This window comes from Mastacembelus armatus, chromosome 10 (genome assembly GCF_900324485.2).
Source record: "Mastacembelus armatus chromosome 10, fMasArm1.2, whole genome shotgun sequence".
NCBI lineage: Eukaryota > Metazoa > Chordata > Actinopteri > Synbranchiformes > Mastacembelidae > Mastacembelus > Mastacembelus armatus.
The window spans coordinates 24,969,138-24,988,733 of NC_046642.1; the positions used below are offsets into that span (position 1 = coordinate 24,969,138).

The 19,596-nt window shown below is 40.3% G+C and overlaps 1 protein-coding gene across 1 annotated transcript in view; it reads right to left on the reverse strand.

Moving 5' to 3' along the window:
- Window positions 1-19,596, reverse strand: part of aff2 (AF4/FMR2 family, member 2) — a 226,209-nt gene that overhangs the window by 112,905 nt on the left and 93,708 nt on the right. The gene's annotated exons all lie outside the window — the stretch shown is intronic.

Consider the following 19,596-nt stretch of genomic DNA (forward strand, 5'->3'; position numbering starts at 1 on the left):
TGGAAATGGCAAATATGGTGGAAAAATAGACAGTTAAGACAGTTTTCAAGCTCCCCCTTTAAAACTGTCACCACTGTCTCATGAAAAATACACACATACATGGCGTGTACAGTTTCACTGTTTCAGGATTCCCACTATTCAGACCATTTCCTTGATTTAACACACTGGTAAATCTAAAATCAGTTTTAATGGATACAGGTCAAATCTGATCCCAAACAGCTTCAATGTACAAAAAATTGTAGCATCTGTACAAAAGTATAATATTTTAAAATATTTAAATGTTGGTGTATTTTGGGTCACTTAAGGAAAGGTCTTCAAATTTCAGGCTAAATTTAGGGTAAGTTTATTGCTGTCGAATGTCAAAACGGGTCAAAATTGACCCAAACAGTATGTAAGGGCTAGACTACATTTTTCAGTTATCATAAACTGTGCTTTACAAAATCAGCTCTGTGCAATTTATACCCTGTTCCTTGTCACTTGTCCAGTGTTGCTTTTTCTGGATTTTCAGTAACTTGTACTATTACAAATGTCAATGGGATTTCAAATGTAGGATTTCTCAGCCCTGCAACAGAGTCTGAATGTTTCAATTTCCCACTGGCCTTGTCCTGATCAGCTTCAGCCCAACTGGCCTTTGTGTTGTTGGGTCACTAATAGCAAAGGTGAGCTATTATCTTGTGCTGTAAATGAAGGCAGCATACTGGTGTAAATATAGTATAGTATAATATTAATGACAGTCTCTAAAAATTGTAATTACATTTTATTTAGATTAACACTAATGCTTGAACCAGTTATGCAGCAGCAAAAAAGTCGCAGCACAGTGGAGTTATTGTTACTGGATCACATCTATATTATATGACAAGGGGAGGGAGATTCAGTACCGTGATTAATTGGGAGCAGAATTCCTCCTACATACACCCACATGCTCTTCATCTCTCCTCTCTTTGTGGCTAATAAACTCATTTTATAAATATACACAACAAAATGCCTGTCCCAAAAACCAAACAGTATCCTAAACTGAACCCCAAGTCTTAACCCTTGAACCGCCTTTAGCAGGTGTCTCAGAAAGTGAGGACCAATTAAAATGTCCTCTCTTCTGGAAAAGCACACAAACCAATGAAGGTATATTAATGGAAAGAAAGAGGCTTTATATAGTCACACACTTCTGTTTTAATTAGTAGAAAGAGGAAACACACACAGTTTGATTTGCCACTGCAACTCAGCTGAAGGGAAAGAGAATGATTGAAAGGTGTGTGTGTGTGTGTGTAGAGGCAAAATTCAAGCTGAGTCTATTGATTTGTTCTGTTTGGCAGTGTGTGATTGAGTGTGTGTGCTTAGTGGTTCCCAGCATGATATCTGTGTACCTACTAAATAAGTGCCTCTGGAGAGTACAAGACAGTGCAAATGGAAAGTGTGTGTATGTTCCTCTAAACATTTATGTTTATCCATGCACACATATACATAATTCCCAGAAGAATAAATCCTATTCGTCCGGAAAATTAATGGTAGATGTGGGACAGTGTTAATTTCGTTGATGAAGTATTTTCGCTATAATTTTCGTCAACGACAAGTTTTCACTGACGAAAACGAGACATTAACTAAATACAAATTAAGTGATGACGACGAAAACTAAATAAAAATATATTGACATTTTCATTGACTAATAAAAATGAGACGAAAATGTGAGTGAGGGACGTTTTTAGATAAGATCCAATCAGAATTAATCTTCTTAGACACACATGCACATTTGAAAAGTAACTGATCCACCTAGTGACGTGGGATGTGCGAGTACACGACATCATCTTGCATAGCCTATACTGGGTTTCTGTCTGACTTAAACTATAATGAAATGGCAACAGCTGGGAGTTTCACATTTGATGCAATGGCATTACTGCTAAATACAGAGTTGCTCTTTTGCTTTAAAGAATGAAGAATGTCATATGCAGTTTATAAACAGTGCATATCTAATTTTTGGTCTTTTATGGAAAGGCCATATTCCATATAAATTTAATGAAACTTGTTTTTTATTTAATTTTAATTTAGAATATTTTGTATATTACAATATTACAATATTATATTACAATATATTACTAAATTACACTTAAATTAAACCCAATATGTTTTAGTCAACTAAATCTACAGTAGATTTAGTTGACTAAAGCTAGACTAAAACTAAAACAAAGCACATGACTAAAATATGACTAAAACTAAAATTGCATTTTAGTCAAAAGGCTATGACTAAAACTAAATTAAAATCTGCTGTCAAAATTAACACTGATCTGGGTCCTCCACCACGTTCAGCATCCAAAATAAAGGAGTAGCCTACATAGCTTTTGTCAAAAAAAAAAAAAACAGTCTTTGATTGGCTTTCACCGACATTTTCACCAACAACTCTCGGTTTTATGAGGCATTTTTGGTAGATCTCGTGACAAGATGGCATCGCTTTATTGTTTTCTTTGTTTTTGCTGTCAGTCATTATTTAGAATGTATCAGCTCTACTGGTGTGTGATCGTACTGTACTTGTCAATATTTATCTGTTGAAAATCGTCCCAGTGGCTGGGACTACTGGAAGACTTTTCCACCACTCCTGGTGGAGATACCAGCATAACTTTGCTGTTCTTACCTTGTCTGCCCACAGAGTAAGTGGCCTAAAAGAAGGGAGGACTGGCTGTCAAGTTCAAGACCCTTTGGAGGTCTGTCTCTGTGGAGGCTGTTAACCTCACCCGTAGATCTGATCAGATCCACTGCTGCTGTGGCTTAGGGTTAGGGCGAGGGTTAGGGTTAAGCCTGGCTTCTTGTTTTTCTGGCTTCAACCCCTTAATTCATGTTCTCCACTACCTCTTCCATATTGGCGTTTTTAAAACTAATTGGAGTTTGGTTAATGCCAGATCACTATCAAATAAGACTTTTATTCTGAATGACTTTTTTATATTGCAGGAATTGGATTTTATGTTGTTGACTGAAACCTGGCTAATGAAAGGCAAGCATCATGTATTTTCTGAACTTCTTCCTCCTGACTGCTCCTTTATAGCTCCCCATGTATTTCATGCAGGGGAGGAGGCCTGGTGTCTGTAAAAATATTTAGTGTTGGCAGCTTTCAGTGGAAACGTATTCCAGTTTTGAGCTTCAATTGTTTGTGTTAGAGTATAACTACCCACTGCTTTGTGAAGTGTTGCCGTTACTTCTGTGGTGGATAAACCTCCTATTACAGTTGGTTTCAGACGTATAATCACTTCTTCAACAGCAGGAGTTTTCGACCCACTTTAAAAAAAACTATCTGCATCAGCTGGATGGTGGAGCATCTGCTGGATGACGGAGGAGACTACGTCATGTGTCCTGAGGATTTATTGAGCTACTTCTACTTGGGCACTTAGACAAATATGCTAGCAAGCCGAATGGAAATGGAAGAAAGATGAATTGCATAATTGCCTACAGATTATCAGTAGGCGATTAAAATTGCCAAATCTAACTATTTTGCTGACATTGTGGTTAATAATCATCACAAACAATTAATTCAGTTATTAACTCACGAATGTTGTTTTACATCGGTTCTGCTGGAGGTTTCTTTTGAGGGAGTTTTTCCTCTCCACTGTCACCAAGTGCTGCTCATAAGGGATTTGTTGGGTTTTTCTTTTTTGTAAAGTGCCTTGAGATGATTGTGTTGTGATTTGGCGCTATACAAATAAATTTGAATTGAATTGTAAACTGGATTGAATCCTGAAGCATCTGTATTATTTTGTATTAAAGATAACTAACATTAGGCAATTTTTAGTGCCACCACCTGTTTTAATTGATGTCCTTTCATCTTCGTTCAGTTTGAACCAGTATCTTTGTCTGCATCAGAGGTGGTATAGCACATGAAAAATTCTTATTGTTCTCTAGATGTAATCCCAACACGTCTATTCAAGAATATTTTCGAATCTGTCGGGTCTTGCTTTTCAGCATTAATTTATCTTTCAGTACAGGGGTAGTCAGAGTAGTGTTTAAAAGAGCTCTTGTACTCTTGTACTGTGTCTCTGCTCAGAAAGACAAATCTAGATTATTTTGTGCTCTCTAATTATAGACCAGTATCAAAGTTGCCTTTTATGTCAAAGATTTAAGAGAAGATTGTTTTTAATCTAACTTCAGTCTTTTTAAATGACAGTGGCACTGAGAAAAAATTTCAATTTGGACTTCCGAAACATAGTACTAAGTCAGCCTTATTAAATATAAGCAATGATATTTTATTGGCCAGGGATGCAGTCTATTGTTTTATTGTTTTCATTCTTTAAGATCTCACTTCTGCTTTTGATACAGTCACTCAGAATTCATTTATCTCATCTGGAACAGTGGGGAATATGTGGTATTGTTCTTAACAGGCTTAGGTCATATCTCACCAATAGAAACCACTGTTAATGTTGGTAACCACTCATCTTCTTCAGCCCCTCTCTCCTGTGGTGTCCCTCAAGAGTCTGTCCTTGGCCCAATTTTGTTTTCTTTGTCAGGCTTCCACTGGGATCTGTCTTTAAGAAATATGCCCTCTCTTTTCATTGCTATGCTGATGATATTCAGATTTATTTACCATGTCATTTTTCAACTGTCTCTCTAAGAACATGGCTGGCATGTAACTTTTTAAATCTCAATGAAAACAAAACCGAGTATGTAGTGTTTGGTGATCAACAGTTCTTTACAACTATTAATAAAAAAACAAATTCATTTCTCACCTGAAGATGGCTATGAAAAGACATCACATGGATTTTTCATAGTCACTTGAAGTTTAAACAAATTAATTCAGTTGCGAAATTGAGCTTCTTCCACCTGAGGTTGCTAAGCAAGGTCAAGTCATTTCTCTTTTTTAAAGATTTTGAAACAGCGATTCATGCCTTTATTAATTCTAGAATTGATAATTGTTGTGCCCTATACTTTGGTGTCAATCATTTGCCCCTTTCCCATCTCCAAATGGTTCAGAATGCAGTTGCTGGACTTTAAAGAAATTCACCAAAATTTGAGCGTATATCCCATATGACCATATGGTTTCTCTTCATTGGCTTCATTTAGAATTGATTTTAAGTTATTGATTTTTGTTTTTAAGGCCTTAAACAGTGTGGATCCCTCCTATCTCACTGATCCTGTTCAGTGGCTCAAACCAACTAGATCTCTTATATTCATCAGGTCAATACCTATAGGGCCAGATATAAGTGCTGAGGTGACTGTGCTTTTGCCATTGCAGCCTGTAACACTTTGGAATACTCTGCCTCTCAATGTTAGAGCAGCAGATTTGGCTTTTTTTAAATCTTTGCTTAAATATTTTTATTTTCCTTGACTTTAACTGATTGTAGAGCCTGATAGTTTTTTAATCAATTTAATCAATGAAGTTGCTATCACTTTGGATTGCTACATCTATCAATATAGCCTTGTTCACTTGTTTGTCCCTATGTTTGTCAGGAGAAGGGGAGGGTTTTAGCAGTTCCACATCATGTCGGATCATCAATTGATTTGTCAGACAATATGTAAAATCTTGTTCAACACACTATTAGAGTAGTAAACAACCCTGTGTTTCAATTTCTGCTAGAACTGCGATTCTGGTTGGCTCTCTCCTGGCTGTCACTGCTCTTTACTGTTTTGTTCAGAATAAATTTCTCTTTTATTTGATCCCAAATTGATTGTGTTACTACTTAAAAAGAAAAAATACCATTAATACAGTTAAAGTTAGTTACTAAGAAATATTAATTTTGCTTACAATAGCTAACACTTCCATAAACCATAAGCTACTGGCCATACCAGTTTAACTACAGCAGCTAAACCCCTGGACCCCAATGGAACTGATCAAAAATGTGCTTTACTGTTTATAATTTTTCTATTTGTTAAGAGGAACGCTGCGTTAATTAATTCTTCCAAAAGTAACATGGTGTCACTTTAAAGAGCAGCACCAACACAGCATCTGTTCTCATGTTATTTAGAAGATTAATTAGATGAACAATGTAGTAAAACATTAAATTTCCACATGTAAGAAGTCTAAATTATCTACTGTACAGTATACATTATTTTTAAGTGCATTTGTCCCACACCTGTATCTTTTGTCCATCCTTTTACATCTTGGTCCACTGTCTGGAACAAATATCATAAAATGTGTCAAAGAATAAGCTACATCTGTACAGGTTACCCAGCAGACACATCTCAGCAGCATCACAGGTGCCAGCATTGGCCCTCAGCCCGGACACCAACAACCACAGAGCCGTAAAATGAGCTGAGACCTGTGTAGCTTCACAGGTATCCAGTGTGTGTTTACACTGCAGCCAAAAGCACTGCTGCAATATTTCACACCACAGTGGCACAGACACACTCACAGGATGACAAATGAACAAGCTAGTGACAAAAAAAAGGAATACACACTTGTCAGTCTAATGTTGGATCTTTTCTTAATTGATGAGAAATAACACCTCTAAGTTTGATATATTTATCTCATTCTCACTTTTTAAACACACCCCTCTTTCACCTTTTTGCTCAATTAAGTTATTTTCTAAGACATTGTCTCCTGCACTAGAAAACACTCCAACAGTGTAAATTAATACTTCTGTCAGTAAGCTCCCTGCTTGACTCTTCATCTGTTGACTATTTCTGTTCTTCTGTAGCAGTAAGGGGATGGTTCCCTTACTACTTTGTCCACTCGTTTTCCTTTCTGCCACTTTCTCCCCTCACCTTCCTCATTCTCCCGTTTCCCTCTCCTTCTTCTTTCTTCCCTCTCTCTGTATGCAGTTTAAGTCTAAATCAGGGGATTTGAGGGTATTAAGAGCTGAAGTGTAAAACACCGTCTGGTTCTCTGTAAGCTCCTGAGAGGAGAAAATAATCCAACACAGAGTCTTTTTCTCAAAGGCAGCTCTCCTCCCCCTTAATCACCCCATTAGCTTCCTCTCCTATCCACTCAACTAAACAAAATCTTACATAAAAAAGGTTCAGGCGCTAACTATGACCACTGTTCTTCAATATATTGATGATTTGGTGCCTGGTATTTTAACAATTTATCATATCAACCCAAAAAAAAAAGAAAAGAAATCTGTTTAGTCATGGTTGACATGTTTGTAAATGTCAGTGATGTAGCTGAATGCCTAGATAACTAAGTGATGAGGCATTTGTTCTGATTGAAGGATGCCTTTTGTTTAACCAAACAATCAGGCTTCATGTTTATTGATTCCAAACATTCACATAAATCTCTGGCTTTGTTCCAAATGTTGTGAGGTTGATCTCTTACTGCCAAAGTCCTTTTATAAGGAACAATATACAAAATTGAAAAATGCAAAACAAATGGCAGAGAAATAGGAGGGAGGCATTTAATCATCTATCTTCAATGCATTCTCCTGAAGTAAATAATAAACTGTTGCATGCAAAAAAAGAAAGAAACAAAAAAACAAAAAATGTTGTTTAGTTTCACTTTCCTCCTGGGTCATATCTCTCCTCCCTCCCTGTTTCCCTTCTCTTTCTGTCTCTGATGCTCCCTTGCCCATCTTTCGCATTTTCCTCCACTTGCTTCCATCTTTCTCCCTCTCTCTCTCTTTTATATTCATAGGATTTTAAAATGTCTGTAATGGCCCTGGTAGATCAAAGCACTCCTTCTCCCATTGTGTGTGTGCAGCTGCTTGTGTGTTTACATCCATGTGTGTGTGGGAGATTTGCATATCGTGGCTATGCTCTGATTGGCAAACTGGCAATGCAGAGCCCAGCAGGGCACTTTTTATTAAAAGGTCCTACCGCACACACACACAAACACATACACAAAGTTAGGAACAGCCACTGGCCTGTATCAGAACCTAATGAATAATACTAAAGAGCTAACAGTAGGGGTTCTCCATGTATTGTTCTGTAATGCCAAGAGCAATAAAGATTTTATTACCATATTTTTATGGACACTAGACATAAGCTGTTATGAAATACTCAGATTTTTATGAGCTGTTCAGACCAATTTTTTATTGTCAAAATGAATTTGCCTTGTAATTTATTATATTTTACCAATCAAGATCTGTAAGTATAAGCTAGGATATTTTATTACTTTAACCTGGAAAATTCATATCATTGCACTAAAACAGTGCAGCATGTCATTAATCACATATTGACAGTGTGTTCAGAGCACCATAAAAGAATTTTTCATTTGGAAATACTCTTGAAAAACTACTTCCCGAATCTTTTCTTAAATTACATAATGAATTTTAGTTATATATTTTCAAACACTAACTTCCTAACTTATGTAATGTATTATGTGAAGTACCCTACAGCCTCATGAGAGCATGATACATGGACTTGCCACTAAAGCAATATAAAATTACTTTTTTTTTTTTTTTTTTTTTTTTTTAAGGAGACTAGGCAATTCACTTCATTTGGCACCATGTGGGCAGATGAAATACTAAATATAATTCCAGGACCAACATTGCCAACAAGATTAGAAGATATAGAGTGAATAGAAAGTCATAGAAATTTAAATTTATATTTTTCTCAAAGCACAGCTGTGTATCATGACTGTGAGACATATCAAACAATGTTCTCTGGCTGTAATTAAACATTTCATTGCTGCTGCAAATTCAGTCTCTCAAACAGAAGCCTCACCCCAAGCCACCCGCCGTTTTATCTGTAAACAGTAGAGTAAAATAACGAAGTAGGTTTATTTGAGTATTGTACTTGAATACCGGCTTGCACTGGTGATATCATGTTATACCATCGTTCTACTGTGTTTTACAGCTTATTTAGCGGTTGTTACAGATATTTTGTTCAACAAATCATTATTTTCAAAGTGGGCAGTTGCATCACGGCTCTGGTTTTGATTCACTGCTCATTTGGGAATTCACACCACTAAATTACCAAATTGTTAAATGAGATTTATTTTTGTGAAGTTTTTTTGAGGAGATTGTGTAGTTTGTTAGAATGATCATTTCATTGATATTAACAATATATCCACATATGTATTCCTAGATAAAACTGGGTTTCATCATTGTAATATTTCAACATACAAGTACTCCCATTGGCGTGAATTTAGAAAAATAATAATAACTAATAAGAATATGAATAAGAATATTAACAGTTTCAATATTGAGTCATTCTGCATAAAAGGCACTTGTACTTCTCATACTTCAATTGCATTTTTCTGCTAATACGTTTATTCTTCTGCTTACGGAACAATTTAAATGCAGATCTTTTTTGGAATTTTCAGTAGAAATGCCTATTTTTTTATAATGTTATGGCTCATTTTACTCAAAAGGAAATTAATATTTCATCCATGCCTGCTGATAATTAATTTATTAAAATGTCACAGACAGGCCTTAAACTATGAATTCAAATCTTGACTGTGCAAACCCATGACATCAGGTACATGCCACTGCTGATTGACTAGGCCCCCAAATAACTCCTGCAGATGATGGGGAAGCTGCTGTGAAAGTGCAAGGATTGACTGCTGTGACCCCTCGGCCAACAGTCAATGGGTGCTGCTGCACGTCGAGCACTTGGTCCTGGCTGACTTGAACTGCCGACCTCAGATTCACCAGCGTTACATGGCTAGAAATGTTTAAATGAAAGCTGCAGTTTTATTTGACCACTCTCTTGAAAAATGTCTAATTCAAATGATGTGAAGAGGGGATTTACTTAGGAGCAGGGTGACAGCACTCTGAGGAATGATAATGCACACCATCAGCCTCTTATAGTGACAGCTGAGATCAATGCTGATCATTGCAGCTAATCCAGTAAACAGTGCTATAATGCTAATCCTCAGGGTAAACAGTTCATGTGAAATCATATTATTATGTGGGTTAGAAGTAGCTAACTGCTATGTGGCAGTCATAAAACTACCACTGTGTGTATGTCCATGTCCATGTATTCTCTGTCAGGAAAAAGCAATTTCAATCTGTGAAATGTAAAGAGAAATACAGTTATGTCCTTTTGACTTTGTCAGCAATGTTCTAGATGATGCTGACATGCTTTTCGCGTGCTTGAAGCTTGTACATCGCCACATAACATGACATAACATCACCATGCTGTTATCCAACACCACACCATTCACAAGAACTTATTACCATGGAGTAGAGGCCTCTCCAGATTATCTTGTAACAACCCTGAAGATAATCAAAGTGTTACAATTTTGAACTTTACATCCCACAGACACTAGCCCAGGCTGCTAACCTCTCTCTTTTGTAACCTCTCTTAACACTGGGCAGCTGCTAGTGTGATGACACCCCTGCAGCACCTTGCTGATGGGAGACCTCCACTGTGCTATCTGGCTTTAAGTATATTTCTCCCCAAACACCCTACTTTCGCTCTTACTGCAGCCCCTCAAGGGTAGTTTGATTCATTGGACTGTATTCTTTGTTTCTCAGAGACGATATTATGAAGGTTTTATTATTAGCATAAAAGCAAAATCATTTCATCTCCCACACTGTGCAGAGGCAATTAGTTGGCTTTATGAAAGTCAAATAAAGTGTTAAAAAGCTTTCACTGAGTCACAGAGATTCTGAATACAGTATCACTGCTTTCCAGGAAAGACACAGACATAATATCTATAAATACATAGGTAGTGATATAATGAAGGGTGGTGCCAGGTGTGCATGTGAATTTGTGTATGTCTTGGCCATAAGTTGATAGGCAGCCTGAGGGGAAAAGAGGTCTGATGTGTATTATGCAAATGAAGCCAGCTGTTTGCTGCATTGGCAGACTCATAACTCATAACTCTCTTCTATTACCGCTGGAAGTGAGAAAATATTTTACTCCTGTTTTCCTCATTGCCACATTCTTTGCCTCCTCTGTAGTTCCACAGAGAAGGTATTTCTATATCATTTTCTATAATACATATATATGTCTTCTTCTACTTTTCCTTTCGGCTGCTCCCTTCAGGGGTCGCCACAGCGAATCACCTGGCTCCATTTAACCCTATCCTCTGTATCCTCCTCACCCACACCAACTATCCTCATGTCCTCCTTCACTACATCCAAGAACCTCCTGTTTGGGCTTCCTCTAGGCCTCCTTCCTGGCAGCTCTAACCTCAGCATCCTTTTACCATTCACTGTCCCTCCTCTGAACATGTCCAAACCATCTCAATCTGATTGATATACATGTACATATAAAAAAAAATTAAAAAAAATTCCCGTCTCACCCCTATAGGTGGTGTGTGTGTCTTCCTCAATCTCGGGTCCTCTACCAGAGGCCTGGGAGTTTGAGGGTTGTTCGCAGTATCTTAGCTGTTCCTAGCACTGCGCTCTTCTGGACTGAGATCTCTGATGTTCCTGGGATCTGTTGGAGCCACTCTCCCAGTTTGGGGGTCACAGCCCCGAGGGTGCCGATTACCACAGTGGGGACCACTGTTGCCTTCACCTTCCACATCTTTTTTAGCTCTTCTTTAAGCCCTTGGTATTTCTCCAGCTTCTCATGTTCCTTCTTTCTGATGTTGCTGTCACTTGGGATCGCTACATCTACCACTATGGCCTTCTTCTGCTGTTTGTCCACCACTACTATGTCCGGTTGGTTAGCCATCACCTGTTTGTCGGTCTGTATCTGGAAGTCCCACAGGATCTTAGCTCGCTCATTCTCCCTCACCTTTGGAGGGGTATGTCCCATTTTGATCTTGGGACCTCCAGCCCATACTCGGCACAGATGTTCCTGTACACTATGCCGGCCACTTGGTTATGGCGTTCCATGTACACTCTGCCTGCTAGCATCTTACAACCTGCTGTTATGTGCTGGATTGTCTCAGGGGCATCTTTGCACAGCCTGCACCTGGGGTCCTGCCTGGTGTGGTAGACCCCGGCCTCTATCGATCTTGTGCTCAGGGCCTGTTCTTGTGCTGCTACGATCAGTGCCTCTGTGCTGTCTGCCTCTGTCCAGCTTTTTCCAGCCACCGGTAGGACTTTTTGATATCAGCCACTTCTTGTATCTGTCGGTGGTACATGCCGTGCAGGGGTTTGTCCTGCCATGATGGTTCTCGCTCTTCTTCCTCTGCATCGGGCTTCTGTTGCCTGAGATATTCACTAAGTATTCCATCGCTTGGGGCCATCTTCCTGATGTACTCATGGATCTTGGCTGTTTCATTTTGGATGGTGGCTCTGACGCTCACCAGTCCCCGGCCTCCTTCCTTTCTCTTAGCGTACAGTCTCAAGATGCTGGATTTGGGGTGAAGTCCTCCATGCATTGTGAAGAGCTTCCTTGTCTTGACATTAGTGGCTTCTATGTCCTCTTTTGGCCAGGTTATTATGCCAGCGGGGTATCTGATGACCGACAGGGCGTAGGTGTTGATGGCTTGGACCTTGTTTTTCCCATTTAGCTGACTTCTTAGGACTTGCCTTACTCTCTGTAGGTATTTGGCTGTGGCTGCTTTCCTTGCGGCTTCTTCTTGGTTCCCATTTGCCTGTGGGATTCCAAGGTACTTGTAGCTCCCCTCAACATCCGCTATGCTGCCTTCTGGGATTTCAACTCCTTCAGTCCTGACAACCTTCCCTCTCTTCGTTATCATTCGACCACACTTGTCCAGTCCGAATGACATTCCAATGTCGTTGCTGTATATCCTGGTGGTGTGGATCAGTGAGTCGATGTCTCGCTCGGTCCTGGCATACAGCTTGATGTCATCCATGTACAGGAGGTGGCTGATGGTTGCCCCATTTCACAGTCGGTATCCGAAGCCAGTCTTAGCGATGATCTGGCTGAGGGGGTTCAGGCCTATGCAGAACAGCAGCGGGGACAGAGCATCTCCTTGGTAGATGCCGGACTTGATGGAGACTTGTGCTATCGGCTTGAGGTTGGCTATTAGGGTTGTTTTCCACAGTCCCATTGAGTTCCTTATAAAGGTTCTTAGGGTCCTATTGATGTTGTACAGCTCCAGGCATTCCAGGATCCATATGTGAGGCATTGAGTTGTAGGCTTTCTTGTAGTCAATCCAGGCGGTACACAGGTTGGTCTGCCTGGTCTTACAGTCTCGAGCGACTGCTTTATCCACCAGTAGTTGATGTTTTGCTCCCCTGGTGTCCTTACCCATTCCTTTCTGGGCCCCGCTCATGTATTGAGCCATGTGCCTACTCATCTTAGCCGCTATGATGCCCGACAGGAGCTTCCATGTTGTACAGAGGCAGGTTATCGGACGGTAGTTGGATGGGACTGCTCCCTTTTGGGGGTCCTTCAGGATCAGGACTGTCCTGCCTTCAGTTAGCCACTCTGGGTGAGTCCCATTCATTAGCAGCTGGTTCATTTGAGCTGCCAGGCGCTCATGGAGGGCAGTTAGCTTCTTTAGCCAGTAGGTGTGGATCATAGTCAGGCCCCGGTGCTGTCCAGTTCTTCATGTTTGAGACCCTTTCTCGAATATCTGCCGTTGCGATGGTTACTGGTTCCTGTTCAGGGAGGTTGCTGTGGTCTGCTCTCAGGTCTGCCAGCCACTGGGCATTGGTGTTATGTGATGCCTCCCTCTCCCATATGTTTTTCCAGTATTGTTCAGTCTCCAGCCTTCGTGGGTCTGCTCTCGTGTTACTGCCCCCCCACTGAGAGTACACTTTGGATGGTTCGGTGGAGAACATCCTGTTTATTCTCCGTGCTTCTATTTCTCTGGTGTACCTCTTCAGGCGTGTGGCAAGGGCTGTGAGTCGTTGTTTGGCAGTCTCCAGGGCCTCAGGTATGGACAGCCTGCTGTATTTCTTACCCAACTTCATCCCCCTTCTCTGCAGTTCTGACAGTTGGCTAACTTCTCTCCGTGTTGCCCATATTTTTGCCTATAACATCCTTCTCCATGCAGGGTACTGCTCCTTGGTGGTGTAATGTATTTTGTGGCCAAGCATCTCAAGGATCACTGTTGCCGTGGTGTATATCAGCTTGTTGGTCTCGGTGATGGTCAGAGTGGGGATTGTTCGTAATGCTGCATTCACTTCTTCTAGTAGACTTTCAGAGAGTACTTCACTTAGTCTTGGTAACGGGCTACGGAGGTTCCAGGTGTCCATCTTGCCTACAATCTTCACTCTCAGGTCATCTGCTCTTGTGTTGAGCGTGTTGGGGCTTGTCATTGGGGCTTGGTACCCAATCTTGGGTGGGGGTGGTGTTGTTTGCCCCTGACCTGGCGTCCTGGCTCCCCCTTGCCGTAGCATTTGTGTTGTATTTCTTCAATCTCTAGTTGTGATAGCAGCTGCCGTTTGCGGATGTTGCAACACTGAGCTACGAGATGCTTTGGTCCTAGTGTGGATGGTGGGTTTCGAAGTTTCCATATATACCTATATATATATATATACATATAGATATACATACAGAGCCACCATCCAAGATGAAACGGCCAAGATCCATGAGTACATCAGGAAGATGGCCCCAAGCGATGGAATACTTAGTGAATATCTCAGGCAACAGAAGCCCGATGCAGAGGACGAAGAGCAAGAACCATCATGGCAGGACAAACCCCTATATATATATATATATATATATATATATATATATATAAAGTGGGTACGGAAAGTATTCAGACTCCTTTAAATTTTTCAGCCACTTTCCAAAATCAAAAAAGTTCATTTTATTTCTCATTAATGTACACTCAGCACCCCATCTTGACAGAAAACAACTGAAATGTAGAAATTTTTGCAAATTTATTAAAAAAGAAAAACTGAAATATCACATGGTCATAAGTATTCAGACCCTTTGCAGTGACACTCATATTTAACTCACATTTCTTCTGATCCTCCTTGAGATGGTTCTGCTCCTTCATTGGAGTCCAGCTGTGTTTAATTAAACTGATTGTACTTGATTAGGAAAGGCACACACCTGTCTATATAAGACCTTACAGCTCACAGTGCATGTCAGAGCAAATGAGAATCATGAGGTTGAAGGAACTGCCCAAGGAGCTCAGAGACAGAATTGTGGCAAGGCACAGATCTGGCCAAGGTTATAAAAGAATTTCTGCAGCACTCCAGGTTCCTAAGAGCACAGTGGCCTCCATAATCCTCAAATGGAAAAAGATTGGGACGACCAGAACTCTTCCTAGACCTGGCCGTCCAGCCAAACTGAGCAATCGTGGGAGGAGAGCGTTGGTGAGAGAGGTAAAGAAGAACCCAACTGTGGACTAACTGTAGAATTCATTTGGTCATGTTTTTGGTCAAATGGCAATTTTAAGTCCAATTTTCAATTAATTTAATATTATAGTTTAGCTCTGTTTTGGTCATCAAGTACTGAAGGAAATAATTCATTGTTAACATAAAAATACTGATTAATGCAGCTCTAAAGATGCATTGTCTAAAATGTGATTTAGCAACATATAGTGGTGAGATTGCTGAAGATCTTCACACCCCTGCCCCATCCATTTGGTTTAAAAAAGGTTACTCAGGCCTTTCAAACAAAATGCAATTCCATCTCTAGAGCCTCTGTTTGGTTTGTCCATTCTGGGCTACTGTAAAAAGATGGAAGTGCGTCATGGCTACCTCCATGACAGGAGACCCACTCCCAAGAGAATGTATATTTTAAAGGCTCACGCTTAGATTAAGAAAATGCAGCAGCAGCAGATATTTTAAAAAATATCACATGACAATACTTTTATGATATATACTATATTCCCTTTCTGCTAATAGTTCTTTCTAAATATAAATAAATATTAAACATTGAACCTTTAAAAGAACAGTTTACTAGCTGGTCTGAAGAAAGTTAGCCATATGTAAACAACTTTGTCTGCAAACTTAGTTGTGCTATAAATTACTATTTCTAACCATAGAAGAAAGATATTATTTAAATCACTCCACATGCATGTGCTGATAAAGCAGTACAGTGGCTGCTGATTTGCATTAGCTTTTCTAACTCAAAAATGCAAATTAATATGCAAATTATTATATGACATCATTTGGCACCTTCCAACACTCATATCTGCTTTCCCTCAAGCATCAGCAGCACAGATCCCAACCACATGTTTAACGTAACATAGCTAAAGTTAGCAACTAAAAATAGTCAAAGCTAGTTTAGGTGATGTTTTAGTTGTTTAGTTTAGTTACTTCCATCTACAAGTGTGTTTAATCAGAGTCCAGCAGAGTCCGGAGTCCAGCTCTATAAGTCTAAGTTTTTTGGCCATGTTCTTTGCAGAAAGTTCGTGTGTTATATAATGGCAGGATCTTTTCATGCAAAAAAGAATAAATGAATGCTTTCTCTGAGCAGAATTGATTTGGTTGGTGTTAGCCTCATAGTGATTACTGGCTGGAGGTCTTATTCTACCTTGCTTCTTATTTACCGCTACATTAGCAGTGAGGCACTGTGTGCACCTCTACACATGCCTTACAAAACACCACAGCGGGCTTCTAAATCTGTGTGAAATTACATCAGCATGACACTTTGAACTACATGTAAATGAAACAGTACTGTTGAAAATGTCAGTTCTCACCTCCATGTTTACCAATCCTCCAGCCTCGCTCACAGTGTCTCACAAAAATACTTGTATATCCACCTGACTTGCATGTTGTTAACCTGAACGAGAAAGTAGTGGAGACTAAGCATTTGAATGTTACTAAAGCACACTGACAACGTGACCTCATGTGAAGTGTTTGACTAATGAATCTCTGATGTGTTCAGGAGCCTCCCTGTGCTTTTCTTAGCAGGTTTAGGATGTGACATAAGAAACGTATGTTTCACATTTGTAAAACATTGGGTGGGGGGACAAACCATGTTCTTTCCCAGATTTTTTATGTATTTTGCACAACAGATATCAACACGCTGCTGGTAACATATAATAAAAATACAGTAGTAGTAACTAAACATCATATCTTCCAGTCAAACTTATTAAACTTTCATCCTCAGAACAGTTATGATTCATTTCAGAGCCTCACTCTTAGTCTCTCACATTCAAACTGGAAAACACAAAAACTAGTTCTACTTGTCATTGTGTACTGTCCACCTGTCCCTTACTCAGAGTTTTTAACTGAATTTCCAGACTTCCTGTCTGATTTAGTGCTTAGTTCAGATAAAGTCATTATAGTGGGAGATTTTAACATTTATGTAGATGTTGAAAATAACAGTCTTAGCACTGCATTTAATTCTATATTAGATTCAATTGGTTTGACTCAAAATGTTAATAAACTCACCCACTGTTTCAATCACACCCTTGACCTTGTTCTGACCTATGGCATCGAAATTGAACATTTAATAGTTTTTCCCCATAATCCTATGTTGTCAGATCATTCTTTAATAACTTTTGAATTTAAGATGATGGATCATGCAGCATTTGGAAGAAAATTCCACTACAGCAGATGTTTATCTGACAACACTGTTAATAAATTTAAGAAAATGATTCCATCTTTATTTACATCTATGCCAACTACCAACACAGTGGAGAGCAGCTGCCTCAATCCTACTCCCTACCAAATTGATCATGTTGTTGTCAGTGCTGTAGCCTCACTGCGTGAAACGCTTGATACTGTGGCCCCTCTGAAAAATAAATTAGTGAATCAGAGGAGATTAGCCCCATGGTATAATTTACATATCCGTACCTTAAAGCAGGCATCACGAAGGCTGGAAAGGAAGTGGCGTTCCACAAATTCAGAGGAATTTTTTTCTAGCCTGGAAAAACAGTTTATTAACATATAAAAAAGCTCTCCATAAAGCCAGAACTGCATACTATTCATCACTAATAGAGGAAAATAAGAACAATCCCAGGTTTCTTTTCAGCACTGTAGCCAGGCTGACAAAAAGTCACAGCTCTGTTGAGCCCAGTGTTCCCTTAGCTCTCAGCAGTGATGACTTTATGAGTTTCTTTACAAATAAAATCACAACTATTAGAGATAACATTCATCAGATGCCTCCTATACCTGCATTAAATCTTCTACTACAGTAGCTCTTGTATCATCTGCAAGACCTCAGTTATAATGAAACTGCTTCTCTCAATTCTGTCAAACCGCGAGGTTTTAATTTTAAAGGACCAATGACGCTCCACAGAACTGGTACTCAGTGCAGACAGGGTTTTATTAACAGAAATCAAAATACAAAACAAAGGCTTGGGTAAAAGGAGAACAAAGGGTTAACAACAGACAAGACGAAACATAAAAGCTGGGACTCAAACACTACACTACGAAACACACAACTCAGGGGAACACAAAACACGGTCTGGCACACACTCACGGGACGCAGACTCACACGGGGAACTCGGGAGACGGTCTGGTCACACACGCACGGGAACACAGACTCAAACGGGGAACTCGGGAGACGGTCTGGTCACACACGCACGGGAACACAGACTCACACGGGAAAACTCCGAAGCGGTCTGGTCACACACTCTCTTGGGGACACAGACTCAGACGGGGAACTCCTAAACACAAAAACTCGGAGCTGCCTGGATCACGCACAAACTGGGGACACCGCAGGCAGACAGAACATACAGACAGAACTAGGAACACAGTGAGTCACGCACAAACTGGGGACACCGCAGGCAGACAGAACATACCGACAGAACTAGGGAAACAGCCTGGGTCACGCACAAACTGGGGACACCACAGGCAGACAGACACAGACAGCGGACTCGGAGAGACAACACAACACACAGAAAGATAAACTCAAAAGACACATGAAAAGGGTTACTTAACAAAAGAGGGTCCAAAAGAACTAAATCCAAAACACGCAGGGCTGGAACAAGGCTGGGTAGTTAGTGCTGGCTGGGGAGAAACACACAGACAACGCCTAGGACAAAAACAACATGGCGAGGAGTGAGGGAAACAGGTGGGTATTTAACTAAAGAGAAAACGAGACACAGGTGCAGCAAATCAAAACCAGAACAAGGTAAACAATTAGACACAAACTAGATCCTGCCCAGTCTTTCAAAATAAAAGTCCCACAAGGAAGTCCAAGGCAGGATCCTGACAAATTCAATTCAATTCAATTCAGTTTTATTTGTATAGTGCCAAATCACAATACAAATCATCTCAAGGCACTTTACAAAAACCAAAAACCCAACAAATCCCTTATGAGCAAGCACTTGGCGACAGTGGAGAGGAAAAACTCCCTTTAATGGAAAAAAAAACTCTCCAGCAGAACCGGGCTCAGTTTGGGCGACCATCTGCCTCAACCGTTTGGGGTGAGTGGATAGAGCTGAGAGAAAAGAACAGCAACAATAAACAACAAATGGACACTGCAGGTTGGTGGGGCCGGTAACTGCACATCAGCGATATACAGCTCCAGGACCAGGGACACCTGCAGAAGGTACAGAGAGAAAGAACAGAGAGAGAGAAGAGAGCACAAACTAGGGGAGAGAGAGAGCACAAGGTTAGTGACATTCAATGATGGAATATACATGTAAGGTGGGAGGAGAGGAAGAGAGAGGAAGGGAAGGGAATGGAAGGGAAGGTTTGGGGGGAGTTAGGGTAGGGGAGCTCAGTGCACCGATGGTCCTCGGGCAGTCTAGGCCTATAGCAGCATAACTAAGGGTTACCTGAAGCCAGCCCTAACTATAAAGGAGAAAGTCTTCGATGCCTAAGTCTAGCCTTAATAAAAGTACAGAGAGTGTCTGCCTCCTGAACCCAGGCTGAGAGCTGGTTCCACAGGAGAGGAGCTTGATAACTAAAGGCTCTGCCTCCTAGTCTGCTTCTAGAAACTCTGGGAACCACAAGTAGACCCGCACTCTGAGAGTGAAGTGGTCTATTGGGATAATATGGTACTATGAGGTCTTTA